The 23,412-nt window shown below is 40.9% G+C and overlaps 1 protein-coding gene across 3 annotated transcripts in view; it reads right to left on the minus strand.

Annotated features, from left to right (window-relative positions):
- Window positions 1-23,404, minus strand: part of FAM126B (family with sequence similarity 126 member B) — a 95,963-nt gene extending 72,559 nt beyond the window's left edge. The window contains exons 1-2 of one of the 3 annotated variants that reach the window (XM_034786172.1): window positions 23,287-23,404; window positions 22,282-22,326 (exon numbers count right to left, since the gene is read on the minus strand). The gene's annotated coding sequence lies outside the window, so the exon portion shown is untranslated. Of the gene's footprint in view, window positions 1-22,281; window positions 23,216-23,286 lie in introns of those variants that run through there. The other 2 variants (XM_034786173.1, XM_034786174.1) reach the window with 2 other exon arrangements.
- Window positions 23,405-23,412: the final 8 nt, after the last annotated feature.

Here is a 23,412-nt window from a genome sequence, read left to right on the forward strand (position 1 = left end):
CAGGGGCAGCTGCAGCTGGTTACTGTCAAGGATTGCTGGAATGGGAAAACTATGGGTAAAAGCCTGGCTCAACAGAAGTCAATGACAACACTCTCATTGGGCCTCGCGCTTCCCCTGAGTCTCCCGGGCCTCCCTCCAGCGCTTGCGGAGGGAGGAGGAATGGTGAGCCCGGGGAAGAGGCGGGGATTCGGGGAGGGAGCCAATCGGGGGAGGAGGGGGTGGAGTCGGGGGGGGGGGGGGGGTGCGAGTACTTCCAGGCTCCGGGGCATTTCCTTGTTTGTCCGGTTGTCCCGACCGCATGTCGGTCGGGACGCGGGACAAACAAGGAAATATCGGGACGGTCCCGATAAAATCGGGACGTCTGGTCACCCTACGTATAACCATGTTATAGAATCTTGTTTTAACCTCAGGGGCAGCTGCAGCTGGTTACTGTCAAGGATTGCTGGAATGGGAAAACTATGGGTAAAAGCCTGGCTCAACAGAAGTCAATGACAACACTCTCATTGACTTCAGTGGAGCTTGACTTTCAACCCAGGAGTTCAATCCCCGTCCAAAAGAGTCAAATTACTTCCACCCCTGCCCAAAAAGGAGAGAGAAAGAAGATATGAAGCCCATCTCCCATTCCAAAAGGGCTCTACCTCATCCTGAGAGTTAAACATCCAAACAACCTCCTGTGCCTTCTTGGGTGCCACAAGGCTCAACTGCCAAACTCTCCATCATTCTTCAGCTAATACAATGAAGTTATGCTTTGTAGATACTAAATTCTATCAGCATGCTGAAAACAGAAAATTTTAGGCCATCTACAAAACTGAAAAACATTCCAAAATTGAAATGTGTATTGAATTCAATGCAAAAATGTATTAAACGGAGTATAATATGCATTTTCCTATTTAAATCAATAAAACCTTCATTTTAAGATTACTTGAAGGCTGGCTAACCTAGGGAGGAGGGATTTAAACTAGGTTCACCGGGGGAAGGAGACCAAAGCCCTGCGGTAAGTGGGGAAATGGGATACCAGGAGGAAGCATGAGCAGGAGAGTGCAAGAGGGGAGGACTCCTGTCTCAGACTGAGAAAGCGGGACAATCAGCGAGTTTTCTTAAGTGCCTATACATAAATGCAAGAAGCCTGGGAAACAAGCAGGGAGAACTGGAAGTCCTGGCACAGTCAAGGAACTATGATGTCATTGGAATAACAGACTTGGTGTGGGATAACTCACATGACTGGAGTACTGTCATGGATGGATATAAACTGTTCAGGAAGGACAGGCAGGGCAGAAAAGGTTGGGGAGTTGCATTGTATGTAAGAGAGAAGTATGACTGCTCAGAGCTCCGGTAGGAAACTGCAGAAAAACCTGAGAGTCTCTGGATTAAGTTTAGAAATGTAAGCAACAAGGGTGATGTCGTGGTGGTAGTCTGTTATAGACCACCAGACCAGGGGGATGAGGTGGACGAGGCTTTCTTCCGGCAACTAGCAGACGTTACTAGATCTCAGGCCTTGGTTCTCATGGGAGACTTTAATCACCCTGATATCTGCTGGGAGAGCAATACAGCGGTGCACAGACAATCCAGGAAGTTTTTGGAAAGTGTAGGGGACAATTTCCTGGTGCAAGTGCTGGAGGAACCAACTAGGGGCAGAGCTCTTCTAGACCTGCTGCTCACAAACCAGAAAGAATTAGTAGGGGAAGCAAAAGTGGATTGGGAACCTGGGAGGCAGTGACCATGAGATGGTCGAGTTCAGGATCCTGACACAAGGAAGAAAGGAGAGCAGCAGAATACGGACCCTGGACTTCAGAAAAGCAGACTTTGACTCCCTCAGGGAACTGATGGGCAGGATCCCCTGGGAGAATAACATGAGGGGGAAAGGAGTCCAGGAGAGCTGGCTGTATTTTAAAGAATCCTTATTGAGGTTGCAGGAAAAAAACATCCCGATGTGTAGAAAGAATAGTAAATATGGCAGGCGACCAGCTTGGCTAAACAGTGAAATCCTTGCTGATCTTAAACGCAAAAAAGAAGCTTACAAGAAGTGGAAGATTGGACAAATGACCAGGGAGGAGTATAAAAATATTGCTCAGGCATGCAGGAGTGAAATCAGGAAGGCCAAATCACACTTGGAGTTGCAGCTAGCAAGAGATGTTAAGAGTAACAAGAAGGGTTTCTTCATGTATGTTAGCAACAAGAAGAAAGTCAAAGAAAGTGTGGGCCCCTTACTGAATGAGGGAGGCAACCTAGTGACTAAGGATGTGGAAAAAGCTAATGTACTCAATGATTTTTTTGCCTCTGTCTTCACGAACAAGGTCAGCTCCCAGACTGCTGCACTGGGCAGCACAGTATGGGGAGAATGTGACCAGCCCTCTGTGGAGAAAGAAGTGGTTCGGGACTATTTAGAAAAACTGGACGAGCACAAGTCCACGGGGCCGGATGCACTGCATCCGAGGGTGTTAAAGGAGTTGGCGGATGTGATTGCAGAGCCTTTGGCCATTATCTTTGAAAACTCATGGCGATTGGGGGAGGTCCCGGATGATTGGAAAAAGGCTAATGTAGTGCCCATCTTTAAAAAAGGGAAGGAGGAGGATCCAGGGAACTACAGGCCAGTCAGCCTCACCTCAGTCCCTGGAAAAGTCATGGAGCAGGTCCTCAAGGAATCAATTCTGAAGCACTTAGAGGAGAGGAAAGTGATCAGGAACAGTCAGCATGGATTCACGAAGGGCAAGTCACGCCTGACTAACCTAATTGCCTTCTATGAGGAGATAACTGGGTCTGTGGATGAGGGGAAAGCAGTAGATGTGTTATTCCTTGACTTTCGCAAAGTTTTTGATACGTTCTCCCACAGTATTCTTGCCAGCAAGTTAAAGAAGTATGGGCTGGATGAATGGACTATAAGGTGGATAGAAAGCTGGCTAGATCGTCGGGCTCAATGGGTAGTGATCAACGGCTCCATGTCTAGTTGGCAGCCGGTTTCAAGCGGAATGCCCCAAGGGACGGTCCTGGGGCCAGTTTTGTTCAATATCTTCATTAATGATCTGGAGGATGGTGTGGACTGCACTCTCAGCAAGTTTGCAGATGACACTAACTGGGAGGAGTGGTAGATACGCTGGAGGGTAGGGATAGGATACAGAGGGACCTAGACAAATTAGAGGATTGGGCCAAAAGAAACCTGATGAGGTTCAACAAGGACAAGTGCAGAGTTCTGCACTTGGGACGGAAGAATCCCATTCACTGTTACAGACTAGGGACCGAGTGGGTAGGCAGCAGTTCTGCAGAAAAGGACCTAGGGGTTACAGTGGACGAGAAGCTGGATATGAGTCAACAGTGTGCCCTTGTTGCCAAGAAGGCTAACAGCATTTTGGGCTGTATAAGTAGGGGCATTGCCAGCAGATCAAGGGACGTGATCATTCCCCTCTATTCGACATTGGTGAGGCCTCACCTGGAGTACTGTTTCCAGTTTTGGGCCCCACGCTACAAGAAGGATGTGGAAAAATTGGAAAGAGTCCAGCAGAGGGCAACAAAAATGATTAGGGGGCTGGAGCACATGAGTTATGAGGAGAGGCTGAGGGAACTGGGATTGTTTAGTCTGCAGAAGAGAAGAATGAGGGGAGATTTGACAGCTACTTTCAACTACCTGAAAGGGGGTTCCAAAGAGGATGGATCTGGACTGTTCTCAGTGGTACCAGATGACAGAACAAGGAGTAATGGTCTCAAGTTGCAGTGGGGGAGGTCTAGGTTGGATATTAGGAAAAACTTTTTCACTAGGAGGCTGGTGAAGCACTGGAATGGGTGACCTAGGGAGATGGTGGAATCTCCTTCCTTAGAGGTTTTTAAGGTCAGGCTTGACAAAGCCCTGACTGGGATGATTTAGTTGGGATTAGGTCCTGCTTTGAGCAGGGAGTTGGACTAGATGACCTCCTGAGGTCCCTTCCAACCCTGATATTCTATGATTCTGCAGAATTTCCAGTTTGCCACACTTCAGCAATGGAGAGCTGCAGAAACCAGGGAGCCTTATCAGAGAAGCTGGGTCCAGCTTGTCCCCGGGGCCAAAGGACTTGGGTAAAATGGAGAAATATCTTGCTCACTTGCATTTTTAAACAGCTTATACAAAGAACAAAAGATGGTAGTTTTAAACACTCTGGGGGAAAAAAAATCAAAATATTCTCCTTGAAGCAGCTCTGGATTTGAAAAAATACATTTCTACGTTCTATTTAACAGGTTCTGGAAACAGTACTATAACAAGAGAGAGTTATTATGCAACCTTTAATACAGCAACACACAAGACATCATATGAAACATCATTATTCCATTAAAATAACAAACTATGTTTGCACTGTTTAAAAAGCGTATCTTAAGAGCAGATATCCACTCACCTCATATATGCTTCCAGTACCAGTTTCCTTAGAAACAACATCATGCAGTCATCCTACTTTAAATCAGAAGCATTCTCTCTCATCAGCTCCTGTGTGATAACCCATCCTACGCTAAACAATTCAGTCTCTCTCCCTCTCCCATGAGCTCCTATGTAATAACTCTTTCAATGCTAAAACATACACACTTACCACATACCACCACCTTCCCCCAAACAGCCTCTCAAATTGTATGTAGTCTAATAGATTTGTTCTAAACCAAGCCTAAAATACACAGACTCTGCTTATGAAATAATTTGGATTATTAAAGATCTAGTTTAAATATAGAGTGAAACATAGCATGAGAAAGTAAACAGGAAAACTGACTATACTAACCACAAATGAGGGCCACTCAGACCAAGTCCACAGACAAAAGCTTAAGCAAGTGCTAAAACGGAACAGAAACCAACAAAAGAATAAGATATAATCGAATAGATTTATAGAAGAATGAGTAAACCAGAGAAAACAGAATGCAGCTGCTTATGGTGAGAAGGTAAATGATCACAACCATTGCTGCAGAGAAGAGAAATTTATGCAGGAACAAATAGTTCTAGGAAATATGAATTCTGAATTTTAAACAACTTCCTCTTTTTCACCCTTACCATCTTTCACTTGATTCAAATCAATGTCTATTATATCATGGAAATAACTCACCTTCAAAAATGAAGTGCTTATCAATTTTAGACCATTAAGACATCAACACACATTTTTGGCTGCAAAATCTGCTATCAACTGCAATCCATCCAAACTGGAATTTAGGTTAGATACTTAGGACTTAAATTACTTGTTCCTCTAAGGTTTGCCTGAGCACTCCCCAAAAATGCCGCCGAAGGTTTCTCTCCTGTTACTTGTTGAGTGCTGGAAGTGAATGAAATCTCTCCTTCTAATCTTCTCAACTTCTAGTTGAGAGAGGTTCCTCTTCAAAAAATAGAGGGTACTGAATGGGACAGCTGACTGTTTAGATGGCTTTTCTTAGATCTCCTTAAAGGGAAATGTTAGATATTTCTGATTCAATTCTATTTCAACCAAAGCTATGCCACAACAAAACATATATTACATAGAAAGGCTACATTAAAAGAATATTAAGGTTGCAAAGCCAAGAACTCAAAAGTTAGAAAATGTCACATTTAAGGTTGCCCATGCACTATGTTACAGTCTTCAGTTATAGGATTACATACCATTTTGTCCATAGGATTCCTGCCTCATTCAGTGCACGGGATGGAGCATGCTTAAGGAATGAACCAGAGTTATGCACTTAATGAGGCGGTTTCATTTTTTTAAATGAAATTTCCTAGTTTTTTAAAAAAGCAAACTGAAAAAGAACAAAAGAAATACCATCATGTGTAACCATATTGACCCCCCACATGGGTCATCAGCAGGGTTGGAACTTTTAGATCTACAATATAGACCTCTGTCACTTGAACTAAGGGGGTAACTACTAGCAACAGCAAGTTGTCATCCTCTCTGTGGACCAGCACTAGAGGGGGGAATTAAATTTTTTTCCAGTGGCTTTCACAAATATTTGCTGATAACAGAGGAATGTTAAGACTCAGGAATCCGGGCTTCATTTCCAGATTCTGGAGGACGTGGGCTTCAATGGATACAGGCCCTTCTGCCCATCTTCGCCAACCTTTCCCAAGCTCATCCCGGTCCCCATTCCACAAGCTCCGCATGCCCCTGCATTCCACAGTGCCTTGGTACCAACAGTGAGGGCACTCTGAGAGCAAGAGAGTCTCCTGCTCTCAATTTCTGTTGCTGGCATCACAGCAGCCCAGGGAACAACTACAGGGAAAGTTCTGCTCAGCCATAAAGTTCTGGGATGGAGCGTACATAGGGTGATCAGATGCCCCGACATTATCAGGACCATCTGGATGTTAGGGACTTTGTCTTATATAAGATCCTATCAACCCAGTATAGGACCCTATTATCCCCCACCCTATCCCAATTTTTCACACTTGCTATCTGGTCAGCCTAAGCATACCTCAGTCATTCTGTGGGGATGGTGCCTGCAGTTTGGTCAGTATGCAGAACTATGTGAGGATGGGGCATCCTCAGTGCAGACAATCTTCAGAGAATGCTGCTGCCAAACAAGTCTCTACTAAGCTTATGCAAACTGATTTTTTGGCTACATTTGGGCAGATTTTCACAGGGATAGCAAAAGGCAGATCCTTTATATTAGGGTGACCCCTTGCCAAATTTCACATCCATAGTCCAAAGCATAGAGGCACTAGAGCTTCTCAATGAAACACTTGTAATTTTTTTTAAACATGGGCAAAACAACATATTTTCCCCAATTTAATTTTTGAACATGGCTGAACCAGCTTTGCTGAAACAAAAAAAGACAGATCAGACTGAGGCAGATACCCAGCATGGAACATTTCACCCTGAATGGCTGTAATTTGGCAAAGTTATAAGAAACTGAAAACAGGGTCTTATAAAGTAAAGAGGTCACTACAGCACAGAAAATTCAGATGTTTGAAAATTATCCCCGATATTTTGAAGAACACCTAAAAGCGGATAGAAAGTGACTGCAAAGACCATTAAGCAAAGTTGTTCTGTGTTCACAGCATCTTGCCACACTCAGGAGGGAAGCAACTGTATTGTGCACCAGCCAGGCAAACTTCAAATATAACCTAAACAGAACAAATACAGCATATCCTGGAGGTTCAGGGTCCAGCATGGTTGACCTATTTCAGGGTCCATATTAAAGAATAAAATAGTAACAGACTTAGGAACACAGGACTGGAGGAACCGTCACCATCTGGGTCACTAAGTCCTGTCCTCTGCCATAGCAGACAATCCAGTTAGAAGACAGAAATCAAGAGAGAGACAGAGAAAGCTGGAAAGAGTGAGAGTGAAAGAATAAAGAAGGAAGGATAAAAGAAAGATGAAGTAAAACTAAGAAGATCTAAAGACCCTAAAGGAAGAATGGTCCCATCTGCCAGACCCCCAAAGATGCAGGTTAGAGAGCAACGGATTAAAGGAAAAGGGCTCCCATCATGACAAACATCCCACTGCCTGCTATTGCACTTAGCAAGTGCATTTTTCCTCCATCTTCTCACCTCTCCTTCTAGCTAGCTGTAGGATGATTGAGTTCTATAAACCACAACAGCTTAGAATCTAGACAATTTAGTTTGAGGTATCCTTGTACAGAAGTGTTTTTATGGCATTTTTTCAGAAAGATTAATTTATTCTAGGAAAAAATAAGAAAAATAAACAGAGAAATCAATAGTCTCAAAGAGCATTTAACAGTGAGCTTTGTTGATGGATAAATATAAACAAAGTTAGAATTCAAACTGCAGTTTCACTGGGAAATAGTCAAACTGGAAAGCATTCTCTTTTCCCTCACATAATTCCAATTCATCATCATCGTACCTAGATGCTAACTCTTTTACAACAGTGTTTCAACGGTTCTGTGTGTATGTAGGGGTGGGGTGGGGTGGGGTGGAGGGGAGGTAAATACTGCAGAGAAACTACTGAAGTGAAAAGAAAAATGTAAAATCTGTTTTTTGTTTCAACTATTGTATAACAACATTGAGATTGGGCTGAGCTCATTTTAAAAATCAGAATTTCTATATGTAGGGAGTAATAATTCTCTAAGAGCACCTGACCACATTAGCTCTGTGCAATGCCTCCTTGAGTGAAACAGGATCATCCACAGGTTCAGAAGAAGCACCTTTAAAATTGACTACCCACATGTTTCTGTCTATGGACTAAGATGTCTAATCCTGCTCACGAGTAACTTTATGCTCAGGAGTAATCCTACTAACTTCAGTAGTGTAAAGTTACACGTGTATTTGCAGGATCCAGTCCTATGTGAAAAAAACAAAAGAAGATCATGTTTCTCAAAAAAGACCTATGCATTTTAATCACTGCACATGATGAAAAGCCCATGTGAAATACTGAAAATAAAGTTTCAAATTAAAATGAGCACTTCCTGGCCTAGCAGCTGGCAGTACCTGCCACCTTGCTGTAAAATAATGGCAAATAATCCATAAAGCATTACAGTGAAAAACTAAACCAGTTCCTCTCTTGTTTTAATACCAGTTTAATTATTAAACTTCACTGTTGAATAGTTAGACACAAGGTGTATTCACAGTGTACAGTTATTCTTCTGAGGTTAAATCAATATTAGAACAGGATGGAAACTGGCCAGTTGTAGAATGGGAAAAACCTGACCAGTTAATATTTTAAAGCAAAGTGGTCAATTTCACACAGTTTTTCATAGTGAGAAGTAGGTTTTTAATATATGCATTTTGTGACTCAGTAAAACACACAGTTTTCTTTTTAGTGGCCTATTTAAAGGCTCAACATTAGCTCAATATTAATCAGTTCCCAAAATATTAACTGTGTCCTTAATTGGGTAGATAAAGTAAGAGAAAGCCAACTGCGCTCAATTTTTCTTAGGTATAGATGCAGACATAGAAAAATGTACATAGATATTGTGGGTCAATTTCACCATTAGTCTAAGCAGGCACTGCTCTAATGTCTTCAACAGAGTTGCACCCCGTTTTGCTCATGTTTAATTTGACTCAGGAGTAGCGGGCAAAAATAATTAACAATGGATTACTATTTATTTTCTTGAGTTTGGAATAATCAAGTAAGTTTTCTAACAGCAGACTGAATGAACAGCCTTAAAAGTGTTGTAGGTCATCCCAAGCAATCCACAAATCAGTAGCAATGGGATTTTTCTTCTCCATTCACCACTGTACACTTTGAAGGCAAAAGCCCCAAGTTCTATAACTAGCAGGCCCAATCACTAATAAGATGCACATTTGTAGAGTTAACAAATAGACGTGTATGCAGCTTTGGAAGTCCACACTAAACAATACACCTATCTTTCAGGGTGCCCTCCCCTCCACTCAAATTTAATGGGGGGGGGGAGAGACTCAATTTACAATGCTCAACTTTGTAAAATAAAATCGTATTTCAAAACAAAGCAAAGGCACAAATCCTTAATGTCCTCACTATCAAGACTCTATATAAAGTTTCAATGTTGAAACTTCAGCCATTTTTGACAGTCCTGTTCACATGCATGTTTAGAATATTTTGAGCAGGAATAATATTATGTAACTCAAAAAATGGCTGAAAAGATTTCTCACAAACTTTCCATTAATTTTTGCATGGCCCAAGAGGTGAATATTTCAGAAAGGTAAGAACATGTGAAAAAGAGTGTCAAAACAAAGTGTTTTGCAGCCTTAGCCAAAAATTTTCTTTCAGAAAATTTACTACGTTATATCCACTTGAGATGGAAAAACACCTCCAGTTTTTCTATTCTCTCCTTTCATCTAGCGAAATCATCCTATGTGTCTAGACAATATTTCTGGCATTACACATTCTCTATTAGTTCACACCCCAGTAATTCTTGTATCTTCTAGGGGCTGTCTGTTCTTTTCATATGCCCTTAATAAGGACTTTACATCAAGGTCTGTGCCCCAGTTCACTTTGCCTGACCTTTTTGACTGTTTCATTGTCCTGCTTTCCTATATAATTTGTGTTGATAGGATGCAGCTGTGTCTCATGAAATAGCAGCACAGAGTGGCTCTGGGATTTTTGTGGGGGAGAGGAGATGATTTTGGAGTTTTCTGAAGTGCAAAAGTAGGTGCATATTCTTTAATGTCCTTCATAAAATTTATTTCACACCACTCATCCTGGCAGCCTTTCAAAATCCCCCTTCTCTCAAAGGCAGAAAACCTATGAGAGATTGCTGTTGTGCGTCTTGTGGACTTGTCCATCGCCAGGTAATTTCTGGAAAGATGTGGTTGATTACACATGTGACGATTCCACTAAAAATGAGCATTTGTTTGTTCTATGTATTCAAAGAGTACAAATACTGATGTGGAGATATTAAACTGATAAGAACAGCTATAACTTAGAGAATTTTTTCACTTGACCAGAGCTCGGAGAGCCGGGAAGCGTAGTACTACTACTTTTAAACAACTCTGAGGCAATACTTCCATTTAAGATAACTGCAGAAAAGTCTCCTACTTTGACATGTTTATTAATATTGAGTAGGCAACACAAGTTTGATAGCTATGTTAGATTTGTTGATTATAATCTCTCTGCTTTCATACTTTTTTGCATATTTTATTTTTACCTTTTTGCCACATCTGTCACCCACCAGTTAGGGCATACATTTTAAATGTCTGGCTCTAACTAGTATGTCTATAACTGTACTCTGACCACTGGTGTTCTAGTCAGTAGCCAGCTTCATTTTAATAATTAAAATGGAGAAATAAGATTCTAACCTCATAGATGACATCTTATTCTCTCACTGCAAAAGTATTAATAGATGCCATGGGTAGGATTTTATTTTCCATTACAGTCATGAGAGTACATACATGCTATATTCATGCACAGTTACTAACAGCAAAACTTGCAGGGATTTCAGAAAGTTGCAAGAGTGGACAAATTTCAATTAATAGATAAAAGATGAGCATCTCCAATGTACAGGAGCCTATGAAAAATAAACATAAAGTACACTGCTAAGGGAGAATACCTCAATACTCCATAGAAGCAGCACTAAAATGATAATTACTGCTAGAACACTTCCGAAAAATAGGCAAAATAGGAAAATATTATATTTGCTCATTGCGAAGACATGCCCTTTTGAAGGTGTATCTGAAAACTGCCTCAAAGCTGATGAGTTTCTTCAACTGGAATTATCACTAAAATCAAAGGGTAGTTTCCTGATTATTAATAGGAGAAAGTGAGTTGCTTACTGAGTGTCTGACCCTCCTCACACACACACACACTTATGTCACTGTCAAAATTCCCACTGGCTTCAATGGCAACAGGATTGTATCTCTGACTGCAAAAAAATTTACATGCATCCACCTATGTCTGAACTGATAGCAAATTCTGAAATTATAGTCCATTTAACCAAAAATCAGAGGCTTGACCTTAGGGCGGGAGAATAAGTCTGATTTTAAACCGTTGAGTAATTCCATCAGATAGCAGTCCCTGGCAAATTAGATTCATGATAGTGTGATCAGCAGAGAGAAAGGCTTGGCTAACCATCACACCCCCACAAACCCACTCTGGCCAAGAACGGCAAGGTTCCAGACAAACACTTCAGCATGACGACAAGGAGCAGTGCTGAAGAAGCTTTTCCACAGCAGTAGGTAGAGAATGGTTGGCAAGGATACCATGCCAAACAGGACATAACAGATCATTCTAAAGCTTTTGTGGTTTAGCTGAAAGCTTAATGCATTAGATCAACTATTAATATCCATAGAGACCCTCTTAACTAGTTTCTACATACACAGCTAAAAAAAATTCATTTTACTAAAAGATTAGACGCTTGTTCCATTAAGTTCAGCACTCTCTAAGGCTTGGTCTACACTACAGAGTTAAGTCGATGTAAGGCACACAGCTTGGACTGTCACCCCAGAGCGGATGGAGGGCACCAGCTGTGAGCCCCACACAGCTCTCAGTGCCCCACAATGCCCCACTTCAGTCAGTGCAAGTGCTCCAGGTGAGGATGTCCACCACCAGCAGAAGGATGGAAGTGTGGATACCAACTGCCAATTGAATTACTGCTGTGGCTGCAAGTTAACCTAAATTAAGTCAACCTAATTTTGATAAGCCCTTACACAGGACTATCCAATGGTTCAGGAGGAAAAAAAAAAAATCATAGCATATTTGGTTAACTGCACATTGCCCAGTATAGTAGAGACAGGGAAAAATCCTTTGTAGCCCTTGCGGCAACAGCATAATGCTCAATTACTAAACATTAGCCAACTATACCCACAAATATTAACATTGATCAAAGTTATCTGAACCCTAACCTGATTTGGAATTTCTATGCTGCAAAGGTATTGAGACAATTTGGGATTTCATTCTACTTCGTAACAAGTTTCACTATATCCAAATTCACTACAAGAAGATTTCACTCTATAGCTTTAAATTAAGTATACAAAAGGTAATTTTTACAAAATGATATGAATACAGTTAAGTGTGCAATTACTAATAATTGGATTTACTGGTGTAACTCCAACCACCCTTCTGAAAATATAAAGTTAGTTCAATTAGACATGTTCTGGAGAGTTAAAACTAGATTGTCATGATAATACAAATACTACTAAGATCTTAATATTTGATTCCAACTGAAAAAGAAAATAAATGGGCAGTATCTTAATGTTTTTCATACTAACTGTAAAAGTCAACTAGGTAAAAACAATACCAGATTTGTGGCTTATCTGACAACCTGCGACCCACAAGAAAAAAACAAACAAACAAACAAACAAGAAAATATATCAGCACACTCAAAGAGCATAAAGTCCAGTTTGAGGAGCAATTCCTGTAACACAAGGTACGTCCACTTGATCATGCCACTGGTAACCACATTAGAATAGATTTTGTTTATCACAAATGTGTATTATTAAAAGATAGTCAAAAATTATTTTTGTTTAGCTAGCAACAAGTAACTAATGATACTTGTGCAAAAAACACCTTCAACAGGTAACTCCATGCTCACACTCTTCTCTGAAACAAATTTAAAGCATGGTGTTTACGAACCAACAAAAAGATCTAAAACATTCAAAGTCAAAAAGGGTAATTAAACAAAACAAAATACAAAATAAGAATATAAAAACGGCCATACTATGTCAGACCAAAGGTCCATCTAGCCCAGTATCCTGTCTTTTGACAGTGGCCAATGCCAGGTGACCCAGAAGGAATGAACAAAACAGGTACTCATCAAGTGATCCATCCCCTGTTGCACATTTCCAGCTTATGGCAAATAGAGGCTAAGGACACCATCGCTGCACATCCTGGCTAATAGCCATTGATGGACCTATTCTCTTATTTAGTTCTTTTTTTAACCCTGTTATAGTCTCGGCCTTCACAACATCCTCTGGCAAGGAGTTCCACAGGTTGACTGTGCGTTGTGTGGAAAAAAATACTCCCTTTCGTTTGTTTTAAATCTGCTGCCTATTAATTTCATTTGGTGACCCCTAGTTCTTGTGTTATGAAAAGGAGTAAATAACACTTCCTTATTTAATTTCTCCACACCAGTCATGATTTTACAGATCTCTATCATATGCCCCTTTAGTCGTCTCTTTTTCAAGCTGGAAAGTCCCAGTTTTATTAATCTCTCCTCATATGGAAGCTGTTCCATGCTCCTAATCATTTTTGCTACCCTTTTCTGAAGCTTTTCCAATTCCAATATACCTTTTTTGAGATGGGGCGACCACATCTGCATGTAGTATTCAAGATGGGAGTGTATCATGGATTTATGTCGAGGCAATATGATATTTTCTGTCTTATTATCCATCCCTTTCTTAACAATTCCCAACATTGTTAGCGTTTTTGACTGACACTACACATTGAGTGGATGTTTTCAGAGAACTATCCACAATGACTCCAAGATCTCTTTCTTGAATGTTAACAGCTAATTTAGACCCCATCATTTTATATGTATAGTTGGGATTATGTGTTCCAGTGTGCATTATCTTGCATTTATCAACATTGAATTTCATCTGCCATTTTGTTGCCCAGTCATCCAGTTTTGTGAGATTCTTTTGTAGCTCTTCACGGTCTGCTTTGGACTCAACTATCTTGAGTAGTTTTGTATCATCTGCAAATTTTGCCACTTCACAATTTACCCCTTTTTCCAGATCATTTATGAATATATTGAATAGGACTGGTCCCAGTACAGACCCCTGGGGGAACCACTATTTACCTCTCTCCATTCTGAAAACTGACCATTTATTCCTACCCTTTATTACCTATCTTTTAACCAGATACCAATCCATGAGAGGACCTTCCCCCTTATCCTATGACAGCTTACTTTTCTTAAGAGCCTTTGATGAGTGACTTTGTGAAAGGCTTTCTGAAAATCTAAGTACACTATATCCATGGGATCCCACTTGTCCACATGCTTGTTGACACCCTCAAAGAATTCTAGTAGGTTGGTAAGGCATGATTTCCCTTTACAAAAACCATGTTGACTCTTTCCCAACAAATTATATTCATCCATGTGTCTGATCATTCTGTTCTTTACTCTAGTTTCAACCAGTTTGCCCGGTACTAAGTCAGGCATACTGGCCCCTCTAATTGCCAGGATCACCTCTGGAGCCCTTTTTAAAAAATTGGCATCACATTAGCTATCCTCCAGTCATGTGGTACATAAGGTGATTTAAATGATAGGTTACAAACCACAGTTAGTAGTTCTGAAATTTCACATTTGAGTTCCTTCAGAACTCTTGGGTGAATACCATCTGGTCCTGGTGACTTATTACTGTTTAGTTTATCAATTTGTTCCAGAACGTCCTCTAATGGCACCTTAATATGCAACAGTTCCTCAGATTTGCCACCTAAAAAGAATGGCTCAGGCTTGGGAATTTCCCTCTCATCCTCAGCCATGACGACTGATGCAAATAAATCATTTAGTTTCTCCGCAATGGCCTTATCGTCCTAGAGTGCTCCTTTACCATCTCAATCGTCCAGTGGCCCACTGGTTGTTTAGCAGGCTGCCCACTTCTGATGTACTTAAAAAAAAATTGCTATTACTTTTTGAGTCTTTGGCTAGCTGTTCTTCAAATTCTTTTTTGGCCTTTCTAATTATATTTTTACACTTTATTTGCCAGAGTTTATTTTCCTCACTAGGATTTAACTTCCACTTTTAAAAGGATATCTTTTTCGTCTCTCACTGCTTCTTTTACTTTGTTGTTTAGCCAGGGTGGCACTTTTTTGGTTCTCTATGTTTTTTAATTTGGGGCATACATTTAAGTTGAGCTTCTCTTATGGTGTCTTTAAATAGTTTCCATGCAGCTTGCAGGGATTTCACTTTTGGCCCTGTGCCCTTTAATTTCTGTTTAACTAACTTCCTCATTTTTGTATAATTCCCCTTTCTGAAATGAAAAGCCATGTTGGGCTGCTGTGGTATTTTCCCAACCACAGGGATGTTAAATTTAATTATATTATGGTCACTATTACCAAGCGGTTCAGCTATATTCACCTCTTGGACCAGATCCTATGCTCCACTTAGGACTAAATCAAGAATTGCCTCTCCTCTTGTGGGTTCCAAGACTAGCTGTTCCAAGAAGCAGGCATTTAAGCTGTCAAGAAACTTTATCTCTGCATCCCGTCCTGAGGTGATATGAACCCAGTCAATATGGTGATAGTTGAAATCCCCCATTATTATTTGTATAGCCTCTCTAATCTCCCTGAGCATTTCATAGCTACTATCACCATCCTGGTCAGGTGGTTGGTAATATATCCCTACTGCTATATTCTTATTTTTAGAGCATGGAAGATTCATAGTGCCACTCCCCCACCAGCATGACCTGTTCTGTCCTTCTGATATATTTTGTACCCTGTTATTACTGTGTCCCATTGATTATCCTTATTCCACCAAGTTTCTGTGATGCCTATTATATCAATATCCTCATTTAATACAAGGCACTCTAGTTCTTACTATTTAGACTTCTAGCATTGGTATACAAGCATTTTAAAAACTTTGCACCTTTTAGCTGTCTGCCATTACATGAGGTAATTGAATGGGATTCTTTTTCATTTGACTGTTTCTCATCAGACCCTACCCATATTTTACCATCTTCCATCCTCTCCTCCTTACTAGGACATAGAGAATCTCCATTAATAGATCCTTCCCTAAGGGTTGTCTTTGTCCGAGCCACGTGCTCCTCCGAACCACAACTCAACACCCACACCACGTGTGGTGTTAAGAAAAATTCCCAAATTTTTTCTCACAAAAAGTCCACTCTCAGATATACAAAGAACAATAGATAGAGTCTTAGCAAGCAAAATATGAAAAAAAATAAATGTGAGAAATTCTGTAATGGCAGCAGTTACTGGTGTTAGCATGGAACTGCTGCACATGTTGCATGGACAGTCTATATGTTCCCAATTCATAAAAACTACGTGCACATAAATGCATCCCAAATTTCTATCTCCTCCATTTGAAACCATAATGAGGGGCCGTATTGCCAGCCAGTGCTTTTGTGCTTAGGCTCACTAACCTGCTGGTATACAATAAGCCATGTTGTATATTTAGTTCCTGCTTACCATAAACAGTTTGAAAAAATTTAATTGCTATCTCATCCCCTACAGCTGAGCATAATAAGGGGACTGGCAAAGGATCTCCTATCCCAGGAAGTTGGGGGGGAGGGGCTATGGAGTGCCTCACACAAACTCACAGATGAAGGCAGGAAGAGGTCTCTCCATCTTTTCCGAGCATCAGCAGACAGTTGGCACGTGGAGAAGTTGAGGGATCAAAGCAGATGAGAGAAGAAGTCGTGGCAGGTACACAGATATAAACAGAGGTAGAAGGTGACAGCCATGGTAATAGCAGCTGTTTTGCTGACACAGACAAATCAGGAAGCATGCGTGGAGGTTCCAATCGAACAGCAGTAAATGTTGCTGTCACAGAATACTCATGAAATTAAACAGTGCAGAAACAATTGATGAATGCTGAACTAAAAACATTAGCTCAATCTATTCCTTTCATTCCTCAAATCACCTTATACACTTTCAAGATTCCTTTTAATCCTTGCTGCACTCTATTTTAGATTAAGTAACAAGGAGCAGACATGACAGCACTTAAAGAGCTTGATGGTTTCAAAGATTTTTATAAACTGTTATCTATGGAAATACAAATCAAGACAAGAGAGCAGCTCCTACAAAGCATGCTACTGAAGGCATCTTACGTTGTGGTCTGTTCTAGAACAGCGCTTTACCATGAAAAGTTACTCTCCAGGAACTTGACAATAAAAACATTAGAAACTTCCACAATCTACCCACCACACTGAAACAGGTCAGTTACCATCAAACAGCGGTTAGAGTTTGGTCAACATCTTAAGGATTGAACACAATAGCCATACTAATTAAGCATTTAGAAGAAACCTGCTACAGCCCAAGAATTTTGAACAAAACTGATTCCTAGCTATGAAGAAACAAGAATAAAAGACTGAAAAAGCAGAGGAAACTGGTCATTTTCTACTGTGGATCTAAATTCCCCCTGCTCCCCTTTGACCAGCTTCTGGACCAACAGAATAACAGTCTAAAAAGGATAAAATTGTTGAATTTTCCAGTTACAACCAATTGAAGGATTCAGGCTTTTATTATGTTGGTGCTTTGTTAGTTTTCCTTACAATTTCTACACTGAGGGACACATTATTTTGTTTAATAGACTCACTGATTTAAAATCATTCCTGGTGTAACTCCAGTGAAGTACATGGAGTGTCACCAAGGATTCATTTATCCCGTTGTTGTTCCTAGAGAAGTTTTATTATAACATTAGAGTTTGGAAAAACATTTTTCTCCCATAACAAAATAAATGCTATATTGGGCAACTGCTTGTACTACTACGGCTCTACAACACATAACATGTCAGGGCTATGGAACAAAAAGCATTTATTATTGACACCTGCTGAAGTTTACTTTCAGGTACTTTCAGCAAGGCAATATGTCTAGTGGTTAGAACAGGAGCTTGAAGACCTAGTGTGAAATACCGATTTCAATGAAATCAATGGTAAAAACAATCAACTGACTTCAATGGAGCCATGATTTCACCCCTCATTTCTTTTGCCCACATCTCCAATAAACCAATGTATGACCTTGAGCAAAACACTTAGTACCTCTATATCTGAATTCCTAATCTGTAAGACTGGGATATACTTACCTACCTTTATAAAGTGCTTTGAGATCCTTAGCTGACTAAGTACAATCATAGAATATCAGGGTTGGAAGGGACCTTAGGAGGTCACCTAGTCCAACCCCCTGCTCAAAACAGGACCAATCTACAACTAAATCATCCCAGCCAGGGCTTTGTCAAGCCTGACCTTAAAAACCTCAAGGTTCTAGTAGTACAAGGTATTACTACTACTAGAACCACACCACATCTAATACAAGTAAAGAACACTACCTGTCATTCTCCATGTTTCAACACAAGAATCCTCAGAGGCACTCAAACATCTGGGTAGAGGCCTTCTTTATCCTACACATTCAATGTGTGATAAACTGCACAAAAAAGAATCACTATCAGCATCAACCAACTAATCTATTTAAAAATAGAGTTATGAATCTCATCTGCAATATACAGTTCCTTGCACAGACTCTCTCCTAGAGGAAGGAATGACTTGCCATATAAACCAGCATACAAAACAAAACATTTCAAGCTAAAAAGACACACACACGGTAATACAGTTAACATAACCTTTGCAGTAGTGCGAGTATATATTATTAGCGTCCACTACCCTTTGCCCCATGGCATAAACATAGAAGCTGTACACAGATGTTTCCCCTGTAATTAAAACAATTGATTGCGAACACTGCAAACATCTGACATATGAGTAGCGCGATGCTTTTTCATTTCATTCCCTGCAGGAATAACTCACGTTAGGTCAGGCGTCTGACAAACCCATGGTTCCCAAAATTACAGATGTCCCAACTAAGGGACTGGAAATCCATGACTCCCAATATAGATTGTATACACAGATCTTGAAGAGCAAGATTTTTGTGTTTCTCAATATTCTGCTGCTCACCAGAACACAGCAGGCAGATTGTAGAGATGCAGTGACATTCATATACCTGGTCATGTAAAGACCCACACACCAAAACTAAGTTGGCTGGTAGGCTAATTTTAGGTCTGCTAGACTTAATATTGTTTTAATAACTAATTAAAAAGGGACTTGAACACCTTTTCCAATTTAGTTAGAAAATCTTTTCCCTGAACAGGATGAAGTAAGCCAATATTGCACTGAATCTGTATCTAAGTAGCCATTTGAGAATCACAGTCTCATCTTGATACACAGGAGTTATACAAGTATATTCCCAGAATCAAGTATTTTTAAAATACTGGCTAGCCCAAGTATGTCATTTAACAGGAGGGTCCAAGGATTCAAAGCAAATAAGGAGAGCCCTAAAAGCTGGCAGATGCCAGTTTTTTAAAACCTCCCACCTTGGCTTTTACTAAATCTAAGATAGAAATAAACAAAATACTTGAGTAGTGATACTAAGTGTGTGTCCTACTTTGATAGCACACACTGGGACATTTGGTGACTTGTCTGTTCCAACCCTCACCCAAAGAGACATTTGTTTAGAAGAACTCCTCCCACTTTCTTACAGTTATTTCAACTAATTGGTCATGAGTCTCCATATCTTGCTGCAGTGTTAGTTATGCATCTATAACATATGGCTAAATTATACCAGTGTAACTGATACATCCCATAAAAGAACAGTCCTCTGTACATACAAATACTTAACATTTAATTAGCAGGTAAAATCTGTAAGAAATTATATTGGATACATTTTCACCATTAAAAAATAATCAATCTTTAACTTATGATAAGTTAACCTAAGGTATTTCCATCACAAAGTCTACTTATTTTAGTCCACTAAAATCCAGTGGACTCTCACCCGGGACAATTAGAAAGCTTTCCTGCGTAAATGCCATCAACTTCTGCAGAATTTTCATTTTAATAAATAGAAACCTGGTTTTAAAAAATAATAGTTTTGAAGATACCTTCCAAATATGAACCTATTCTTCATCTACAGAATTTGGCATTCTCCTAGGACGCCACAGAATTCAGGATTTTTAAGCATTCACCATTTTGCAGCAGCCAATCCCTGACATTTTCTTTTCTGTATCCCTGCTCTTCTGGGAGAGTTTTGCAGCTACCAAAAAGGGAGTACTGGATTACAGTGTGAGCTCTCTGTATTCTTCTACGGACCCATGTAACAAGGAGTCAGGGAACCAGATCTGGAGGGCAGCTTGCAGCCAAAGAATGAGGGGAAACTAGAAGCATAGGTGGCAAACAGGGCTGCCTGGAGACTAGAGCAGCAAGGACCAGGGAAAGGGGTTACTGAAACTAAATTCCTACTTTCATGGTAAACATGGGGGGGGAAATGCAGTTCTGTGCCAGTGAGTCGACTTAGGCAGCCTAGAGACTACAGAAAAAAAAATCCCTTAATGAAAATAATTGTTGGTGAATTTTACATCTATTAGTATTTTCAAATATGAGCCAGAGGTTTTTTGGGAGAGCTGGGTTAGGAATGAAGGATATTTCATGGCAGGAGAATAAACTGACATTGAAGGGGAATTCAGTTCAAGCGTTGTACAGAGTACATGGGGCCCTGATTACATTAGATGGGCATAAAGCAAAGAATGTGATATTGTATTTGAGTTTGAAAGTGGCTGCATCATTTCTTGGGCAATTATATCCTTCTAGCTGCATATTTATTACCTCTGAGCTGTGGTGCAAGTGAAGTATTTGTTCTTATTATACAATAGCTGTACACAAAATTTGAGAACAGTGTGTGCCAAAGAAAGCATTTCCAATATACCATCTCTGTCTTCTCTGTCTGCTCCCACTGAACAGAAAAAAGAAACCTTGCACTCAAATGCATTAGGTCTGACACAAGAGCACAAAGCTGGCAGAAGAATGCTAATTGCAGCACAAGAAGTTTTCTTATAAGACATTAACCTTTTGTTGTGGTAGATAAACCAGAGCATGTCTTACAAGAATGTAGAAAGTTTATAAATTATCTATGATTATTGTGCATGGGCTCTGTTCAAGGTTTCTTCATTTTCTGCTCCACAGACTGCTACTATAGTTCTATTCAGATAAGAATTTCATATGGTATGGTTGTGCTGCCTAACAACATTCTACTTACATAAAAGTGCTGTTCTCCCACACAGAATGGTGTCTTTATATTAAAATCTGCTAAACTGTTTTTCAAGTTCAGAATCCTAGTTATACATGTTCTTGTACCTTTATAACAGATAATACACTTATTCTCCAAATAATTAATTTTGTTTTCAGAAAATGATTATCACTACTTAATAGTTATTTCCAGAGCATATAAGAAACAGTTGAACAGTTTATACAATTCAGGAGTTAGTATTTTTTTAAGCATGCAGAACTCCATGAATGCAGAATCAAAAAAGTTCCAAGGAATCAGAAGCTCATCATAACTTCCCCCTCAAAGGGAAGATTAAAAACAAGGCTGGAATACAATATGGTTAAAGATCACCTGCAACTTTAACTCCCCGAGGAAAACATCAATCTTCAGCAGTAACGAACCTCAGGCAAGTCCCCAACAACATTCACTAGCCACAATAGGAAGGGAAGCATTTCACAGGTAGAGATAAATGAAGCTCTCCTTATGTACTCAAAACCTTCACTTTCCAAGCTATGAAAAACCCAACCAAAGAAAGCAAACATGTTTGCCTCTCCCAGCTCTGACACTGTATCCACAGTACAAAAGAGGCAGCCCTGGATCTTACAGATCTTATATCAGTGAAAAATATTAACCTCTGAAACCAGGTAGAGACAGTCTAGATTAATCCGTTGGCTTTCTACCCAGAACAGTTTCACTATTAATAATATGATAGTGGAATTCCTACTAAAACTCCAGTCTTCACCCTCTATTTGAGCATCTTAATAACAAAAGCAAAATTTGAAATCCCAAAAGAAATAAAATATTTACATACTAACAGAAGATTCTTCTAAGTAAACCCATTTTAAAATTGGTCGGTATCATGCTACAAACCCAGGCTTATGCCCATACAAAGCAAACTGTGGTAAATCATTTCAACATGTGTACACTGCCCCAAAAAATGGCATTATAGCAAAATCTACAATTAAGTAATGATTACACTGTTTACCAGTTATTGCTCAGATTAGAACAAAAAGCAAGGACTACACACTCAATCATGAAGGGAAAAACAATTTGCACTAACCAGGGGCAAATATAATTAACTCTTGAAAATGGCACACAAAGGTTGCCATTATGAGTGTTCTTACTACAGTCCCTGTTAATCGTTCTCTTCACACATTCCCTAGTGGCAATCAGCTAAGGGAATAAAACAGTAATTACATTAGAGAATCTCTGCCCAAAGAAATGCCAAACTTCCACTTACCTTTTACTGTAGATTCCAGAATTCCACAACGTTTCCCAACTCTTCCTGAGAAAACAAATATTTGATGGTATATTGAGACCCAGTAATCCAATCTATCACTTAAGAAAAACCTGTTCTCTCTCTAGATTTGAGTACCAGCACAATTACCATATGTTTTTCTCTCTGACTATATGTGCGTGTGTATAGTGTGTGCATGAAGAGGGTATCTCCATAGAGATCTGTATGGTGCAGACCTCCTTCCCACTCTGTATCGCTTTTTCTGTAGGAGAGTGTCAGTGTGTATAACAGAGAGGTTACATAACCAGTAGATACAGAAACATCTCTATCATTAGGCTTGTGGACTTGTCCTGCCAAATTCTATGCTTTTCTCGCAACTATTGCTGCGTGTCTTGGTAGCAGGGTTCCTGATCTAGATCCCTGTCTCTTTCGGGGACTGTGATGTCAGTAAGAGAGCTCCAGAGGAGAAAAGTGTCTGTAAGGAGGAAGGTCTCCGAGTGCCATGGGGAAGGGGGTCTATGCGGGGCAGGGAACAGGTCTATGCGGGGCAAGGGAAGGGGTCCCGAGTGCCAGGAGAACAGATCTATGTGGGGCAGGGATCCCCGAGTGCCAGCCAGGGGAACAGATCTATGAGGGGCAAGTGAAGGGGTCCCCGAGTGCCAGCCAGGGGAACAGATCTATGTGGGGCAGGGGAAGGGGTCCCCGAGTGCCACGGGGAGGGGTCTACACGGAGTCGGGGGAAGGGTCTACGCGGGTGGCGGTCCCGGGTGCCGTGGCAGGTACCAGCACGGGGGCCCCGCAGCCCGTGGGGTGCCGGGGTCTCAGCTGCTCTCACACCTGTGCGGACAATGGGGGCCCGGCAGAGGGGCCCGGAGCCCGGCACCCCCTGGCGGAGGGCTGACTGCCGCGCCCCGGGAGGGTCAAGGTCTGACCTCTGCCGGCCCCGCCCCACGGCTACAGCGAGGAGCGCAGCGGCCGCCCCCTCTCCCCGCCCGCTGCCCCCGGTACCTGCCGCCCCCTCTCCCCGTCCCCTTCCTGCCTCCTCTGCGGCCAGCCCTGCAGCGCAACAACGCCCCCGGCCATTGGGCCGCTCCCTCCCCCAACAAGCGCCGCGCTCATTGGCTATTTCCGCCT

The sequence above is a fragment of the Trachemys scripta genome, chromosome 11 (assembly GCF_013100865.1).
Source record: "Trachemys scripta elegans isolate TJP31775 chromosome 11, CAS_Tse_1.0, whole genome shotgun sequence".
Lineage (NCBI taxonomy): Eukaryota > Metazoa > Chordata > Testudines > Emydidae > Trachemys > Trachemys scripta.